This window comes from Cavia porcellus, unplaced genomic scaffold (assembly GCF_034190915.1).
Source record: "Cavia porcellus strain 051 isolate PalLab524CR breed Dunkin Hartley unplaced genomic scaffold, mCavPor4.1 scaffold_6, whole genome shotgun sequence".
NCBI lineage: Eukaryota > Metazoa > Chordata > Mammalia > Rodentia > Caviidae > Cavia > Cavia porcellus.
Genome location: NW_026947489.1, coordinates 1,359,032 through 1,377,455, shown reverse-complemented (window position 1 = coordinate 1,377,455; position 18,424 = coordinate 1,359,032). Strand labels below are relative to the sequence as shown.

At 48.5% G+C, this 18,424-nt stretch overlaps 1 long non-coding RNA gene across 1 annotated transcript in view; it reads left to right on the top strand.

Annotated features, from left to right (window-relative positions):
• Window positions 1-9,511: 9,511 nt before the first annotated feature.
• LOC106027704 (uncharacterized) overlaps window positions 9,512-18,424 on the top strand; it is a 29,936-nt gene continuing 21,023 nt past the window's right edge. Inside the window, exons 1-2 of the long non-coding RNA XR_010047884.1 lie at window positions 9,512-9,699; window positions 17,192-17,327. This is a non-coding gene — a long non-coding RNA (uncharacterized LOC106027704). The remainder of the gene's footprint in view (window positions 9,700-17,191; window positions 17,328-18,424) is intronic.

Genomic DNA, 18,424 nt, shown 5'->3' with positions numbered 1-18,424 from the left:
CTAGCCGATTATCGAATAAAACCTCTACCCTGTGAGCTAAAGAAACTTTTCCCTCTTTAACTTATGTCAACAAGACAAGTAACTGAGATAGCACCTGAGTCTGATTTTATTTTTATTTATTTTCTAAGTCTGATTTCAAGTACCAACTTCTGCTCTCGGATTGCAAGGATATTATGTCTAGGAACTACTTTATGGCTGAAACTCTTTCATCAAAGTGACCATACACATAGGATACCTATTAGGCAAGGAGCGAGCCGAGGCTCTGCTGCTCTGAGGCAGTGCTGTGAGGTCCGGGCTGTGGTTTCTCAGGTGGGGCTCAATCCATGCAATAGACATAGTAAAAAAGCCTAAGGTTTCACTTGTAAGTGAATCTCAATATTTTGATGGTATTTTTGATGGTATGTTTTATGTGGCATAAATATTAAAATGTAAGGATTCCAAACTCTTCTGGGGAAACAAGCATTGGTGACAAGATGTAGTTACTCAGGGTCATAAAACAGTGGCTTTAGGCAGATGTGGCAGCATGAAGTCAGGGCACGGAAACTTCACTTCTTACTGTCTGACCACAGATGGACACAATAACAGCACAGGGGAGCAGACGGGGATGCCATCTCAAGTGGTACAGTGTCGTGTCTTAATTTTAAAAGCAGGATTCCAAGAAAGAACCAAATGGACTGGCAAGAGTTTGTGTGGGTTTTAGGCCACCTACATCTTGTCTCAAAACTATATTGGGGAAAGAAGATCAGCTCATTAAAAAGAACCTTGAGAAGTTTCCCTCAGATTTCAAAATACGCTTCAGACAGAAGTGAATTACTTGGAGGATCTCCAAGGATGCGTCTCAGTTCTTAGTCACCATGGTGTCCCAGGATGGCTCCCCAGGCTGAGAACCCAGGAGCACCCCCTTCTTCATGACTCCAGATGGATTTGGGATCCCTCAGAGCATTTTCAGCTAAGGATGAAGAACTGGGACAGCTCATAGCAGCCTGTGTGTCCCTCTCTTCTCAAACCTTGTGGTGATAGAAAGGACAGTGGGGCACACTCTCCCAGCCCCAGCCTGCAGCTGGATCCCCAGACCTGTGAGGGTGAGGTAAGGGAGACGGCGGCAGAAAGCTGCCATGGCATCGCGAGCAAAATGGGGAGGAGAATCCACAGCTGGCCAGACAGCGGGTTTGCCAGCGGAAAGCAGAATGACGTGAGAAGGAAGAGAGAAGCAGAGAGCCAGAACAACTGCTTCATATAGTAATCCACGAGAATTATCAGGGATTAGAACAGACATGGCCTAAAACTGAATTTCCAAAAGAGAAGAATTGACTAAATGCAGGGAAGAGTGAAGTGATAAAAGCAATTCAAGAAAGACTAATAGAAATAAATGATCAGTAACAATGGCCCAACAAAAATAAACCATGATCAGGAAAGTACAGATGCTCTTTGACACGAGATGGGGTTATGTCTTCCTAACCCGCCATAACTATGGTGAGTTGAAAATACATTTACTAGGTCAACTTATCAACACCCTCATAAAGCATTGCTTTTTAATTCTTGGATTACTGGGGCCTGGTGGAAGCTGTTTTATGTACACTCATTGCATGTGAAAGAGGATCCTAAAGTATATTTATAGGCCCACAAAATAGCAAAATTCAGACAATTAAGCATGGCTTCTGACTGTGAATTGCTTTGTGCTATCATAAAGTCAAATCACAAGCCACACCATCCTAAACTGGAGGTCGTCTGTATAGAGGGAATGACATGGGAACAATGATGCAAAATTTTCCTGAGATCAGTAGGACGCTAGTACACAGCTTTCATTTCAGGGAAACCGACATAAAATGATAGAGAATGTTTGAATTGACTTAGTAGCTTAAACATTTGTAATCTTTGTAAAAAGAAAAAAAAAAGAATGATCTCCTAGGTAAATAGGCAGAAAAAGCCCACTACCTGCAAAAGGTAAAAATTCTGTCCTGCCCCCCACTTTTCTATAGCAACAACAATCTGTACCAGAGCCCAGTGGAACCATGTTTAAAGTTCAAGGGAAAAGAAGAGCCGACCTAGTAATTCTGTATCAGCAAAGTCATTCTTCAAGTAGGAGAACCCGAAGTGGGAAACTCTCCAGTGAATATGACAGCGCACGTGAAGGTTTCTTGGGAGAAAACAACATGAATAAAACACCTCGGCACTAACGAGAGCTACCGACTTACAAGACAGAAAACCACAGTAAAAAGACTGGAGGAATATAGAGAGTTGGAAGTCAGACAACAATAGCTATGGCGCTGAGCAAAAGAAAATGTGACGTGAAAAGTGTAGATAAGTGGGTGTTTTGAGTGTCTGAGTAAGTCGCTTTCACATACATCTGAATAAAGTTCATGCAAACAAAGACCTTAATGACAGTGAAATGCAGCATTGATCAAAAATCCTAGTTCAGACTTTTTGAAAATCTGAGGAATGTAAAAGCTCTAGTAAAAAAACCAAATAGTCTTTTTATGATGGAAATTATAATTATTGAACCAAATATAAGATTTATAAACCTTGGAAAAATAATAATACATTTAGCAACATCTGAATTGTGAATTACGAAAAAACGAAGAAGGCTGAGGATATTAATTGCTGGTGTGGCAGGGAATACAATGGAATATTTCTGTGTCGAGGACTGGAGAGACCCCAAGACTGAGATCCCCAAGACTGAGGGACCAGGGGTCAGAGGCTGGTGCTGAACCCCTGTGCAGAGCTTTTGGGGTATTTTTACTGTTACTTATTCATTTAGTGTTCTGAAAGGACAGATGTTTGTTGTGACCCATGGCTTAGAGGGCCTCGTCCAGGGCTGACTGGCTGCACCCCAGAGCTGCCGTGGGTGGTCGGGCAAGGCAGAGGAAAGCTGTCCCAGCCACAGGAGTCAGAGAGCAGAGAAAGCATGCTGAAAGAGATGGACGTGCACCCTCAGGGGCCTGCCTCTTTGCGGGGATCACTAGGACGGTGTCGAAGCTCAGGGGTGTCTAAGGGCACCTGAGGGTGTGATCTCACCGTCTACTGCATGTGTACAGTGGGATACAGCTGTGTGATGATGGCTCCCCAGTGGACACACTTGCATGTGCTGATGAAATCACTGCAGAGAATGCAAATGTGTGACACCACGTGTAAAAGAATTGTGCAACAAAGATACTCTTGAGGTCCTAAGCTCTGCTGTGCTCCATGCTGCCTGCTGCTGTTGCTGGTGTCTTGCACACACATGTTATGTAACCTGGGTCCTCATCGTGAAACTCACCGTGAGAGGGCTGCCGATACTCTTCCAAATGGATACCAGCTCCTAACAGAGCATCCCGCTGTGCAGTTATCAGTGCACTAAGGAACCCCCGTGATCCAGTCACCCTCAGAATGCATCCTCTCTGGTCACACGAGGCAGTTAGGGGACATGGTAGAGCGATCCTGTAGTATTCTGTTCCTGGGCCCCAAAGGCTCATGCTCACTTCATCATGGAAAATGCATCATGGAAAAGTCCACTTCTAAGAGTCACCAGGCTCTCAGCAGTTCCAGCATTGCCCGAAAGTCCAGGCCCAAAATTTCTGTGACCAACCTCAACCTCTGAGTTGTGAACCGCTATAATGAATCATCAGAAAGTTAAACACTTTCAACACACAATGGCATGGTGGAAACATTCCCATTTCAAAAGAAGGATTGAAGAAAAGAATCAGATGAAAGCAAAACTTCAACTCCACAAGGAAATCATTACGTCCCATAGCTCCATCTTCAGCGCCCAGAGCCCACAGCAATGAGATGTGAACTCCAAAGGCCTCAGGCATGGTGCCCCGATGGGCTTGCCAGTGGTGGGTGTACACAGCCTTTCCTAGGGCGGCTGTACTTGCTGCCTGCAGCTTTCCTGAGCAGGTGTTCCACGCTCCTGTATCTCCAACTCCTGCCGTCTCCACTGTAGGTTTGGCTGTATTCTCACAGTTGAATGCTGTGCCCTCTGAGGCACTCCTGGAAGGCCCTGTAAACTTGCCCTCTCAATTATGCGTGGAAGCTTCCTTGGCCTCGTAACTCTTGCATTCTGTGTGATGTAAAACCAGGAGAACGTGGAGAATGCTTAGTTCCACTGGTAGCTCAAGTAGCAGCTGGACCCCTTTAGAAACAGATGCAGTGCCAGGATGGCTGAGTGCCTGGACTTAAGATGCATTTCTCATGGTGGCACTAAGTGAGCAGGGTGCCCTGGGCCTCTCGTCCAAAGTTTTTCCAAGGCTTTCACCATTGTACGTCTTGGAGCTTTTGGTGGGTAGCGCCTGGCCAATTCCTGAAATAGCCTCAAACTATCTTTCCTGTTTCCTCCTGCAAAGTGCTTGGCTTCTTTTTGATGGTGCTATGCTTTACAGCACCATGGCCTCCTTGGCTCCAACTTCAGATGTGCTTCTTTTTTGGTCAAACTGGAAAAATATTTAAAGACTTTGCCTCTGCTTTAAGCTCTGGGCAGTCACCCTACATTTGGCTAAAAGCAGCCACAAGTATCCATACCATAGCCTTAATGCTGTATTGCCTTGAAATTCCTCCACCAGATTAATGAGCCACCTTTAAATTCAGCCTTGTATAGAGTCTCAGCACATGGACAAAACGTAGACAGGTCTTTCTCAGAATGGTATATGAACAGCCTGTACTCCCATTCTCAGTAGAGTCCCCATCTCCATCTGAAACTCCTTGAGCCTGGCCTTTACTATTCACAGTCCCGCTAGCTTCCTGGTCTTGGGAGGAGAATCAGCTGTCCAGCTCTGCTCAGAGCATTCTAGGGCTTCTCCAGGCTGTGTCTCCAAACCTCCCCAGACATCTCCAGCAAGTTTGTTCCAAGGGCTTCTAAACCTCGGGGCAGGTCCAGTCACAGTGGTGACCCAGCTTCTTCGGTATCAATTTTTCCACATTAATCACTTTTGAGAAAAAGTTGTCACATGCACAATTTCAAGGAGAAAATGGTTCTTTTCATTGCTGGTTTCAGAGGCTTGAGCCCCTCATTGGCTGACTGGAAGGCAGAAAGGCATAGCAGAAAAAAGCTGCTCCCCCCCCCCCCCAGGGAGCAGGAAACAGAACAAATCTTGTTTTATTTTGTGTATTTTTCCCTAGCACATCACTCTCCCAAGAGTGTGCAAGAGAGAACATTGAAAGCAAGAGAGAAACTGTCTGAGAAAGTGATCGCGGGGCTCTGCATGTTCCCTTTGTCAGCTAGGGGGCAGTGCTCAGCGGGCCAGGGCTTTGAGACTGTCCCTGAGGTAGGGAGGAGGGCTTCCTGGTGGAGCAGGCTGAGGGACACAGTGGACCAGTCATAGGCGTAGGCCTGTAATATCTGTGGGCAGGAGGCTGCAGCAGGTTCTTAGCCCAAGGCAGAAAAACAAAGAGAAAGAGATCTTCTCCAGGTCACCTAGCTCTCCTGTATGGGTGAGGTTACAGAGCCACACATGTTCCCTCCCGAGCAGGTGGGGACAGTATGGGAGGACCAGCCTGGGCTTTGGCCTGTGGGGACCAAAGCAGCTACCAGGAGGGCACTGGGCTCCAGCAAGGAGAACATATATGAAGCCCATCTCTGCACAGCTGGTCTCAGGGATTGGAGTCCCAAGCACATCAGAGGGAAAACACCACCCACATGAAAATTTACCTGTCCCCCAGATTCCAGGAACCCCCTAAACGCATCTACAGATGTTGCAAAAGTATTACTTCTTAAATCCCCTCTGCTTTTGGACCCAGCTGAGGGCAGTTCAGCCAGGAAGGTAGGTGGGCAGAGGGAGGGAGTTCCAGGAGAATGCAGGGAGGAGAGAAGTCACCCAGGGATCTATGCCCTGTGTGCCGGGCGTGGCAGGAGAATGGGCGAGTGCCCTGATATTTTACTGCTGGTGCCTGGTCACTTTCACTGTCCCTCCATCGGATACGTCACTGATCACTTCTCCTTGAGGCACTTATGCCCAGTTGTGGTGGTCATTCCTCCTGATCACGCCTTCACTGAAACGCTAGCAGTGGGTTTGTGCCCATCTCTAATTATGCAGCCTGGGACCTCAGCGCCTTGTCAGGACCCAGCTCTCCCTGGCCTCTCGGGCTCCGGGCTCCTCTCCTCCTGTGTGTGCTTCCTGTCCCGTTTCACTCACCACCTGCTGTAACCACGCGGCCTCCTGGATCTGCCCTCAGTCTTTCCCCTCCATAACCAGCTCTTCTCTTCCTTGCATGCTTCCTCTGGTTTCAATTTCGTCAATCCCTGGGCCTTCGGAGGCCCTCCGCTCAGGAAATCAAGTCTGCTTCACCTCCCATTTCATTAGGATGATTCCCTCACTCTCCCAGCTGCCGGCAGCCTCCCCCTGTCCCCTTGTCCTGCACAGCAGCCTGTGGAAGGCAGCGCTCTGGTCACCTCCACCTACAACCGTGTGGCTAAACGTGACTCGAGGAAAACTGCAGCCGTGCTCTGTGGCCTCGCTCTAAATTGTGGACCACCCACCTGGGCACATCGGCCCTACTCTCCTGGCCTGCTCCTGTGTGCATCCTCCTGGATAACCGCACCAGCCTCCTTCCAACCTCCACCCACCTTTTCAGTCTAAGCTAGTGCTCTAGCTTTAACAGTGGTTAGAATAGCCCCTCGTTAATTTCCAATCCTAGGCCTACACACCTACGCACATCTGTTACTGTGACTTTCCTTCTGTTTTGAAGGACAAACCCGTGCTCCTGCCTGAGGCCTGTTCCCCTTCTGCCCCGAGTGCAAACCCCATGTCCTTCTCACAGCTTTACTGCTATAATTACCATCTCTCTCCAGCCACAATTCTCTCCACTGAGCCATCTCATCACCACTTAAATATATAGCAGTATATCCTATAAATTAACTCTTCTGAGACGCCCCATATGCTGTTCCAGTTTTAATTTTATTTATATGTTTCCCTGATGCCTAAAGCATCTTCCCGGGTTCAGTGAAACAGATCTAACTGCCACCACGCAGCAGAAACCACCTTTATCCAGGCCACAGGTGACGCCTGGGTTGCATTCAGCAGCCTCTGCTCATGCGCCCTGCAGCTCCCTCTCCCCACCTCATGTGCAGGTGTCCTCTGTCTTCTCAAAGCTCTTTCTGCACTGGCCTTTGAGAGGCTGCCTCTGCTGGTCTCCGCCCATTCACCTGCTCTGTCACTGCCGTGGCCCGTCCTTGCCTGTCCTTTGCCACCTCCCCTCTGGAGTGTCCCAAGGGTCAGAGCTCAGAGCTTGTGTCTCTCCTTCCTGGGTTTTCTTCCTCGTTTCCTCATCTCACTCCAGGGCTTGACACTCCAGGTGCCCTCATGGTGTGCATGTTTCCCTGTCCAGCCCCTTCTTCCCTTCTGACCTCCAAATTTGAAAGCACTACTGATCTTTCTATGCTCCAGCTCCTTATTTCATAGCTAGCTGTGCTGTAGTATTTTAAGGCTGTTGTTTATTTGCTGCTTGTCATGAATGTGCTTGTGCACTTCCTCTCCATCGCCCTTTTTTCCATAAATGACACCATCACTAATGTCATTTCTGAGGTCAGGGCATCTTTCTCACCCCTATTCTACCGTGATATGAACTTTTTGGACTGAATGATTTTCCTGGGCCAATTTCTGTCCGAAAGTGCACTGAAATACTTCCTACCAGTACTTGAGAATGTGAGCTCATTAGGATGGAAGTTTGTAGATGTAATTAGTGAGGGTGATGTCATATTAGAGTTGAGTGGACCCCTAATCTGATGTGAGCGGTGTCCCTATGAGATGATGGTGACAGGTGGGGAGAAGGCCACATGACATCAAAGGCAGAGGGGGACTTAATGCAGCTGTAGGACAAATAATGCCAAAACCTGCTGGCAGACCCTTGGAAGCTAGGAAAAGGCAAGTAAGGGCCCCCTCGGCGTGCCTGGGGAGCCCGGCCTGCAGCTGACGTCTGGGCTGGAGACTGTGACACTACATTTCCAGGGCTTCTGGCCTCCTGGGCGCGGTACTGTAGTACAGAACCGTAGGAAACCAGTACGTGCTCCATGTTCCACTCACCAGTGAGCCTCCGGGTGCACCTGTAGCCAGGCTCCCCACTTTTTCTCTGGCCCACTCCCCACAGGGTGGTCCCACATCAGTTACCGCAGCTTCCCCAGTGTCCACCAGCTCCTGCCACTCCTTTGCCAACGCTGAGGATGGCTTCTCACTACCAATGGAGTGAAATGCAGATCTCCTCGGGTTTGTGCAGTTCCGCGTGGCCTGGCCTCCAGCTCTCCCTCGTTTCCTGCCCCGTTTTGAGCTTCTCGCTCCGGTCCTCCCACATGGTCTGTGTGCAGTACCGTGAGCTCACACGGGTTCAGCCTCGGGTGGGTACGTGGTTCCCTCGCCTGCGGTGCCCTTCCCCACACGTGTTCACACCTCGCTTCCCCTTCACCTCCAGCCGCTCTCATCCCTGGAGAAGCTCTCTGTGACTGTTCCATATTATCTGCTCCCTCAAACACTCTGTCCTTTCTCTTCTTAGCACAGAGCCCCATCTGAAATTATTCTTTATGGACTACGAGGTTGGACTGCCGTTGCCCTGACAGAGTCCTGCCTGTGGCAAGTGTCTGAGGGATGAGTGAGTGAACTCTAGCACTGTGCCAACATTCAAATGTACAGCGCAAATATCTGACTTCTGCCTCTTCCGTAGCTAAGTAAACATTTCCTGATTTTAAAGGGAACTTTCAGGAATTTCTTTAGCAAAGAAACAACTCAAGTTTAGCATTTGTTTAGTTCTCATCAATGCCTTTTTCTTCTGTTGAATACAATCCATGTTAAATTAAATACTTCAAAAACTGTGCAAGTAGCATATCACAGTTTCTGTATAAATTCAGTCTGTGGTGATGTTACCTTGTGTGGGTGTGGATTTATATGTGAAGTGGGCTTATAGGAGAATTTTTGTCTTATTTTTGCTCTGATTTGAATGTGTATAATTAGTATGTAGTATGTAAATACAATAATCCTATCACAGTGCCATCTTACTCTTAAAAAAACTCTCAAACAATGACAGAGTGCTACAAAATTGAAACATAAAGAGATAAGGTTTAGATTTGCTACAAGCAGATATGGAAACCTGCAGTCTTGGGAGGGAAATGTAAGTAATGGTTTAATTTCACAGGACACGAAGAAACAGAAATTACTTCTTTCACTCAGACTCATATTTTACAGTAATGCAAATTGCAATTATCTGTGGCAATCCAGCATATCTAAGATATGGGGAAAGCTTTTTAGAACCGTAAATTTAAATTGGGAATAATCCTGAGGACAGTTTACATCTTCCTTCTGCAACTTGGCTCCCTTAAAGCAGGATCAGATTTGGGTTTCTGTCCTATGCAGTCTCCTGGGAGAGACTCTACAAGGGGTGGAGGTGACAGCTCCTAGAAGGGTCGGGGTTTGAAACTGGGTTTGGATAATGAGGAGAGTGGAGAGGGAAGCAGAGGTTCCAGAGGCAGGCAGTGTCAGGGAGAAGCCCTGACACGATATGAGGTCACAGTCTATTCCAGGAGCTCACGTAACTCAGGGTGCTGAAGGGCTGGGGCACGGGTAAACATGAAAGCAGTGAAGCTGGGTAGATGGGGCCCGGGGAGGGACCTGAGGTCAAGCCAAAGAGGGTAGCTTTTATGCTGGAGGTCACGAACGTGTCCCCAAGATGAAGAGTACAAGATCTGTGCTTTGGAAGCTGACTCGTAACCCCACGGAGAGATCAGGTCAGGGGAGACCAGAGGTAAGGCGTACTTGCTCAGAGGCTGCTATGGTGAGGAAGGAGGGAGACTGCGGACTGGAGCCTAGCGAGAAAGCTAGACAGGGTGTGCAGGTGTGGGCTCGGGGACTCGTTCAAAACGGCAGCCACCGGAAGAGGCTGGAGAAGAGGGAATCCAAGATGACTGTGAGCCTGTGAGACTTCAGGACTAAGTCACCAGGCAAACCTGAGGATTTTATGAAATGAACCAACAGTTATTAGAGAGGAAATGTGTTCCAGTTAATAAAATCTGTGAATGTCCTTTTTTCTTTTTGCTGAAAACACCTTACTTTTTTTTGGAGACTTGTTACTTCTAACATACAATGGGAAGCCAGGCTAGAAGCACGTCTTAGCTAGCAATACCTGGGCAATGTGATTTTGCATTGTGTGCAACCACTCAGCCCCAACCAGGAGAGATACCTTAGAAAGTGTCCACAGAACATCAGGTCAGGGACCACAGTTACCTCAGACATTCACAGAAACGTGCAGAGATACTTTTCTAGAGATATCATTGAGAGTTAGCAGAACTATGTAGTGGCGAAAGTTTTGAAAGCCAAGATACAAAAAGTGTGCTGTCTTTGTTTTCTAGGCCCATGCTGGCAGACCTATGGCATGTGTGGCACAGTGAGCATGCAGAGCCCTCTCTGTTGGCAGCTGAGCCAAGTCACGCCAGCAGCAGACCATTGGATAAGAGTTGTTTTTTCTAAACTAAAACCTCAGTATTCAGGTTTATCTTCAGTGTTGGCATTTGGTGATAAATAAGTGAGTTTTGGGTGGCAGTTTTGGTGCTTATTCTCCAGAAGATTCACTATCATTGCCTGTGGAGAACCACTCAGACTGATTCAAAGCTCCGGGGCATCTAAGGGTACCTGAGGATGTGACCTTTCTTTAATGACAGAACACAATGGGGTACAGTTATATAACCACGACTAGCAGTGGACAACTATGCATGCACCAATGATGCTAGCATGGAAGAATGCAAAGATGGAGAAAAACATGTGTAAGAATTATGCAATAAAGCTCAGGTGGCTCTTGGGCTCTGCACTCTTGTGTTCTGCTCTGCTCCACGCCACCTGCTGTTGTTGCTGATGTGTAGGGTGCATGTGTTCTTTAACCTGGGAATCTCACCTCCAAAAATCTCTCTTAGACCTTCAGAGCAGACCGACACTGCCCTAGGAAAAAGCAGCTGTCAATAGAACAGATATTGTGGTTGCAATATTTAGATGAAATATTGATAACTTCTAAAAGGCCAGTTGATGTCACTAATCCTTTTGATTCTGCCATTAGTGACTGGTGATTTTGCTCAGCTGTGATGTCCCAAGCAACCTGTCCTTGGGGAGGGCGGTCCATGTTGAATAGCTAAAAAGAACCTCCCAGTCCCAGGAGTACCCATATCCTCAGCAAATCCTTCCAAGGTCAGGCATCACCAAGTTTCTGCACAGGAATTTACCGGCTTGAAATATACCTGGCCACTGTTACCTGATTTTCCCCCCAAAGTGCCAAAGGGTTACGGGTGAAGCACATGCTTGGAATTAATCCAGAAAGATACGCCATGACTTGTGGATTCCAAGTGTCCCACAGTGACCCAGGGCCAGCTCTGGCTGCCTGGACTTTGTCCCTCCACGTGCAGGGTTGCTTTTGTCCTCTCTCTGTCTGTTTAATCCCCTCCCATGCTCAAAACTCCGCTCCTAAGCTCCGGCTTGGGGAGAAAACTTCTCCACTTAAAATTTACTAATTTCAGCTCAGTACCTACTTGAATTTGTGTAAATGACTCCGACAGTATTTGTTAGGTTGCCCTTCTGTCAAGAATTCTCCCTATTCTTTTCATTTTTTAAATTAAGTTTATTGGTATCGTTTAGATACGTGTACTGATCACATTCATCATAGAGAATGTGTAAAAAGCATATCTACATCTGTATCTGTATCTTGTGCCTTGAAGACACTTTGCTAGTGTTTTTATAACTGCAAAGATCAAACTGCATATCTGTAGATTATCTTTGGAAGGCGCACACCACTGACTGACAGCGCTCTGTCTCCTGGGAGGAGAATTGGGCCAGGCTGCTTTGGAGACCACTTTCGCCTGACTCCTCTCACCTCTCTGTCTGGGATTCATCCATCTGCTACATTCCTCAACCCCCTACGTGGAAGCCATAGCACTGCTGACTTTAGGAGCTTCATTTCTAAACCTAATGGAGGATGAGCTGGAGACATCCCTGTGAGAGAATCACTCCACAATTTAGCAGGATGCTAGAGTGCTTTCTTTTTAATTCAAAACCCAGTCACTGAGACCGCGTATTAAGACCCAAAAGCAGTGGCACGTGCTGCATGAATAGATGCTTCTGAGGGCAATCATGTTACAATGTTTAATCATGATCTACAAAGGCCGCAGGGCTCCAGGACACCCTGGAGAGAGGCAGCAGATTCAGTCCCCAGGCCTGTCCCACGGGCCGGTGTCCCTGAGGCTCCTCCACAGCCGAGCTCCCAACCTGGGCTCTCAGGCGCAGGGATTGTGCTATTTTTGCTATTTTCCATCTTTGTGATGCCGGGCCACTGTCCCTCCTGTGGTTGCCCTTTTCTGATCTTTAGTATTTTAATTAATGTCATTTAATTATACTTGGCCCCCTGAGGTGTTTAAAGCAGTGAATTCGGGGGAAGGGACTGTGTGAATGAGTTCTCCAGTCTTCTGCTCTTTTGCCTCAGAAGCCTTGCCCCCACGGCTGGATCCAGTCCTTTCCCAGAAATCTCCGCTGCCTCGGGAAGCAGCGCCAGGACATTTCTGAACTCCAACCTGATAAACAAAATGCTAGATTTGATTTTTTTACCAGGCATCGAACTCATGGCCCTGTGCTTGCCAGGCAGGCACTTATGCTGCTGAGCTAAATCCCTGGCCCCGAAATGCTAGTTTTTATTCCGTGGTTCCAGCCTGTGGGATGAGGGTGCTGTATGATTGGTATTCTGTGGGAAGGGGCAACATGGTTTTGATATAAGACAGGAAAAATACAGCATTTATTTGACACAAGTTTTGTGTGGCACGTTAGAGAAGGAGTAGGAACTCAGGAAATTGAGACACAGTGGGGGGCTCCGTGTGGTCACTGGGGGGCAGTGAAGGGAAGAAAAGGTCCCTTGACAAGCTTTGTTCCTGTCGTTGATCTCAGCTCCCATTCTCGGCTCCCCCATAAGAGCGACACTTTCCTCCTGGTCCAGGGGGAGGATTTCACGTGGCCTCTTCTCTGAAGAAGGAGGATCACAGTGAACTTTTGATCTTTTTGGACCTGCTGCTTTTCAAGTATCCTTATCTCAAAATAGTCAGTGCACCCTGGTGGCATATTTTGGGGTGGCACGTCCTGCACCCCGTCCTTATTAAATGTAACTCACTGTGTCTGGCTGTGGTGTCCGTGGAAGCAGGCTGGCGTGGAGGAGGCCACCAAGGAGTAAAACCAGTGAGCAGGCCATGTGTAGGGCATGGTGCCACACCCTTCATCACCAGCAGGTGGGGAACAGTGTCCCCACCACTGGCCTCCCCATGGGCTGTTGGGGATCCCCTGTGGATCCTCAGTCCCGCTGGCTTGACTGGCCTGTCTGCTGTGGCTCAGCTCTGCACTCAGTGCCAGCTGAGATCTGGGAGGGGTGACCATGATCCCACTTCCCTCTCGCCCACCTCGGTGGCCTGGGTCTGCCTTCAGTGGATTCAGAGTGGAGGAACATATTGCTTTCCAGGGCCAGAACGAGAGGTGCTGGGGGAAGCCCAGGCTGCTACGTAGAAAGGACACACACACACTCTCTGTGGAGGGGAGAGGGCACCCATGTGCTGGGGGAGAGGGAAGGGCATATTGTGTCTCCCCTGATAAGCCCTAAGTCAGACCCACTTCAAGGAGGCTGTGGGGTGTTGATGAGTCCTGACTCCCCTCACCTGACTGTAAGAGTTGTGAGCTGATTCGGTCACCTGCTGGAACTGCGCAGGCTGTGACCTGGGCTGTGGAGCTGCAGCAGTGTGGACAGGAATGGCTTATCCATTGCTCCCTGGGGAGGCGTGCTATTCTAGATGCAGAAAGAGCCATCTATGCCATAGCAGGAAGCTGAGAAGCTGGAGAAAAGGTGGAAGGAGGTAGAATTCAAAGTCCAAGAATGACCACTAAAAAGTACCTTAAGCGGTAAGGGTGTTTAATTTCTGTCACATTATAGAGGCCGGAGAAAGGCTGATCAAAGATAGCACAGGGCTCCGTCTCGGTGAGATTCTATCTGTTTGTGCTTTCCACTTGCTCTGTTGTCCTCATGGCTCCCAGATGGCTCCTGCAGCTCTGACCATCACAGCATGTTCAAAACAGGAAGATTCACAAAGGAAAATACCATCTGCCTCTGTCCAGTTCATCAGCCCTGAGAGGCTTCCTGTCTAGAAGTGGGAGACATGGAAACTCCAACTCCTCAGGGTTGCTGGAAGTCATTGTGGTGGCTATGAGGCGCTGGGTCAGATAGAGCCATATGCACAGCCTGGGACATTGTGCCTCATAAGGAGCCAGGATGTGAGTTGTGTAGGTGGGAAACCCTGTAGTGTGGCCGACTGACCCGCCCGTTGCTCAGGATGGCAGTGGATATGGGTGGTGCGGGGGCCCCTGCGGGTCCCCGCACTTGGGACTTGCTCTCAGTGCAGCAGCTGCCGAGGGAACCCGCGGGCTGTGGGTGGGCAGTGTACAAATCGGGCATTTCTGGCTAGCCGGGACCTGCTCATGCAGCTAATGTGACCAGTGCTTCAGGATGTGAGTGCAGACTTGCGCTGGCACAGAGGAAATTGGAGGGCTGCTCCTGCTTGCTGTCCCGGCTCTTCTCTCCACGTCCCAAGTCTGCTTCTGAGGCAGCGGGGCAGGTGATGCTTGCGGATGTGCTGTGGTTGACTGTGTAGGTAGGAGGCAGGGAAGGGAAGGAGACAGGGTCCCGCTGAGTCAGAAATGAGCCTCTTCTGGGCTCAGCCTCGAATCCTGCTGATGAGGACCAGGGAAGATGCAGCTGAGAGCTGTAGCTCTATTTCTTTGAAAGGATATAAGAAACCTAGATCTTTATGTGAAACTTTTAATTTTTAGAATACTATCAGTGTATTTTAGGGAAAACACTAGATAAGCAGGGGTCAGATATGACCAGTTTGTGATCTGGTGTGGAGGATCCAGTTGGGGGGTTCCTGCTGACCACTGTTCACAGCTGGACATGGCCACAGGCTCCCTCACCTCTTGGCCAGCTTGGTCCTCCTCACCTGGGTGGCTGTCAGCACATGTGCGAGTCTGGACTCTGCTGGTCCCACACATCAGAGAGCGAGTGCTGCTGTTCAGGTTCCTGCTTCACGCCAGGCAGACGAGGAGCGCAGTGCTCTGGGTGCCTCAAAGCTCTGCCCTCCTCACCCCACACCCGAGTGTGAGGGTTCAAGTCTCTGGCTGAATTCACCTGGGCATTCTTTTGAGCGGCAGCAGCCCCTTTGCCACCTGCAGACTCATGGCCCAGACATTAAGTCCGGGGTTCCACCTGTGCAGGACAGCTCCCCTGTCTCTGGGGAACAGAAAATGGCGGTCTCCTGGCTGGACCCATGATGAAAGGACATCTTTTCTTCCTAGACCTGCTGTGACCACCAAGAAATGATTATTGCCCAGGAGCCGCCTGCTTCTGTGGGGTGGATAGTGCTCGCGAGTGGTTCTCACGATCTTGGGTGGGGTGGAGTGCTGGCTTCAGTGTGACAGCAGAGCCCGGCAGGGACACAGCAGGGTAAGGTGTGGGGACCGGGCAGGGATTCAGTCACATGGTGCACCCAGGAGCATGGTGGAGGCTTGGCTGTGTGCTCCAGGCAGTTGTGAGGTGGCAGGGCGCTCCGTATCAGAGAGCTGCTTGGGTCCTTCCTCTTCTCAGAGCACAGAACAGTGGTGTCCTGCGGTCTGGGGTGGGGCTGGGCCTCCCTACCCTGCTCTGGTTGTGAATCAAACTGTAAGGGGCGAGGCAGCCTGGACTCTGTTGCTGGTCCTACTTCCATCATGAAATTCTTGGTAACCAATCACCCATCAGACAAGCGCTTTTGAGCCGGAGCCCCTTGGTGCCTGAGGAAGAGAGGTGAATGTGCCTGCCCTGGACTCTGACTGAGCTCCCGTGCAAGCACGTCCTTGCCAGAATTCTCTCATCTGTGTCCTTTTCTCCCAACATCATCCTTTCTGTTGCCAGTTCAGTTGTGAGGTGGTTTATGAGACTAGAAGGCTAAGTGGGGCTTGAGGAGGTGTAGCACAGGTCAGAACATGCAGTCTGTGGGGCAAACGTAGTGGGTCCATTTCTTTTGTAAATAGCATTTTATTGAAACACTTGCCTGTTTACACACAGTCTATGGCTTTTTTCCTTCAACCGCAGAGTTGGGCACTTCTAACAAAGACCCCGTGGCCCTCAATGCCTAACCTTTTACAGACAGTCTGCTGACCCTCGTAGTAAAGTAGCATTGAGCCAAGCCCACTCATCTGACTTCTGTCCCCGCACTGGTGCTGGACAGGCCCGTAGAGATCCCAGCGAATAATAACATAAAAGCTCTGTAAAGCTATAGCTTATTGCATAAATGCTAAGAATTCCTCCTTTCTTTTGATTCTTCTGGATTGCTCCACTTTCTTAATTTGATTCTCTTTGGTTATTTCTATGGCTGTGACGAGAGCTATTAAAACCTGCAATTTGCAGACAGTGCTAATGCTGACTCTCTAGTCAACTTACCTTTCTGTAGACTGTCAAATGACAAGGATATTTTAAAATAAGCATGGGTTATATAAAAGAATTGGTTCATGAATGAACCTCACAATTATGTGTTTTACTCCAACAGTTAAAAAAAAAATTCTACCATACACTGGAATTCTCTGTTCAGCACGGAAATTGCACCTGACTGGTAACTATATTTAGATTCTCCCTGCAGCCTTCTTGGCTTGGTTGTAGCCGCAGTTCTGCGTGTGCTTGCAGGAGAGAGGCCTGAGCTCTTGCAGGAGGGTGTGCTGACCTGGGTCACTGCTCAGAAGCCAGGCGGGGCTGCCAGGAGCCGAACTGGTGAGAGGGAAGGTGGGGAACTGACCAGGTAGAGGGCAGCAGAAAGCTTCCCCAAGGGGCAGAAGGAGCCCGCAGTCCAGGTTACAGATACAAAGCAACAGTCCAGATTACAGATACAAAGTAATGTCACACACAGAGATTTAATTAGGACAAAGCTCTCCCACAGGACAGACATTTTTAGGGGCAGCAGGAATTGCCTGAGCCTGCAAACTTGTGGCCCCTGGGTCCAAACAGAGCCTGCTGACTTGCCTTGTTTGGCTTGCTTCGTGGTGCACGTGTTTTAATGTTATTTGAATGTTTTTAGGTGAAGTTGCTTGTTATGTCTCATTTCCTGCCTTTATAACTTTCTAATAAAGTTGCATATAGCAGCTTGGCCCCCTGAAATATTTCAATGTGCCTGATTTCACTAAGGAGTGGTTGTCTTTGTTGCCAGGTCAAACACAACATTGCAGCCTTGTAGTTTCAGTGACTTGCTGCAAGCCAGGACAGTGGAGCCAGCTCCTTTCCTTCTCAAGCTTGGAGTGGGGGGCAGTGTTAAATTCCACGAGAAACCAGACCCCAGACAAACGGTAAGAGGTCCCAGGGCTGGGATGTCTGCAGAGGGACCAGAGCTTGTCCGGAAAGCTGAGCAAAGCCCAAGGAAGTGTCTGTTGGGCTCCCAACCCCCAGGCCCCCATGATGCACCCCATTGGCCCCCACCCCTCCTTGAGGCCCTCTGGCTGCTGGACCTGTTGCTGAGGCCTGCTTGAATTATTCTGGGAAGCCAACAAAGTGGGACCTGCAACCAGAAAGGCCTCAGGGTTTGAAAGGTTGGGTACAGGTGGATGCATTGTACAATGGATTAGTTCTCTCTTTCCTTTTCCTTGGCTTCCTTCCCTTGTCTGTCTTTGAGTGTGTGTGTGTGTGTGTGTGTGTGTGTGTGTGTGTGTGTGTGTGATGGGGAAAGATCTGGCACAGGAGGGCAAGGCAGCAATAGGTTCTGTTATGAAGACTTGTTCACATTCTGGCCTGAAAATCCTTTTCACCAGTGCGGACAGTGGAGATCTTTGTCCTGAGTTCATTGCCCATAGAGAGTACAGGACCCCATGAGGTTATTTCCTGTGTCCCCTGAAATAGTTATTGAAGAATTATCACTCATTAAGTAGAGTGATAGTTTCAGGTCTAATGAACACAAAATGGTACTTTGAAATGTCAACTGCAGAGTGATTCTAGAACATACGTGATTTCTACTAGTGACAGAGTCATGGGTAATTTTCCCAATCCTGTGGTTTGTTAATAATTAAAGGAAAAGCTAAATATGCATGAGAGGTTAGTGAAGATTACCTATCTAATACATGAATTAATAAACAGTCATTTTTACTGGAAGTTTCATATTAAGTTAGATGCCAGTTTGGGCCTGTGAATATTTATATTCTATTGTGTTCAGAAAATATTCCTCAATTTTTATTTTATTGATTATATTTAAGATGGGTATTGAACTTTCTTTTTGGTATCCATAGAGTGACAATTTATTTAGCTCTATTTATGTGATAAGTTGTATTAATGAGTTTCTTGACCCTGAACTCCTCTCTCTGAGATTTGTCTCTCCGACCCTTTCTCCTGATAATGCCTGAAAATTCTTACCTCCCTGCCCTGAGTGTTCATGTCCTGATCAGCTTGTGTTCCA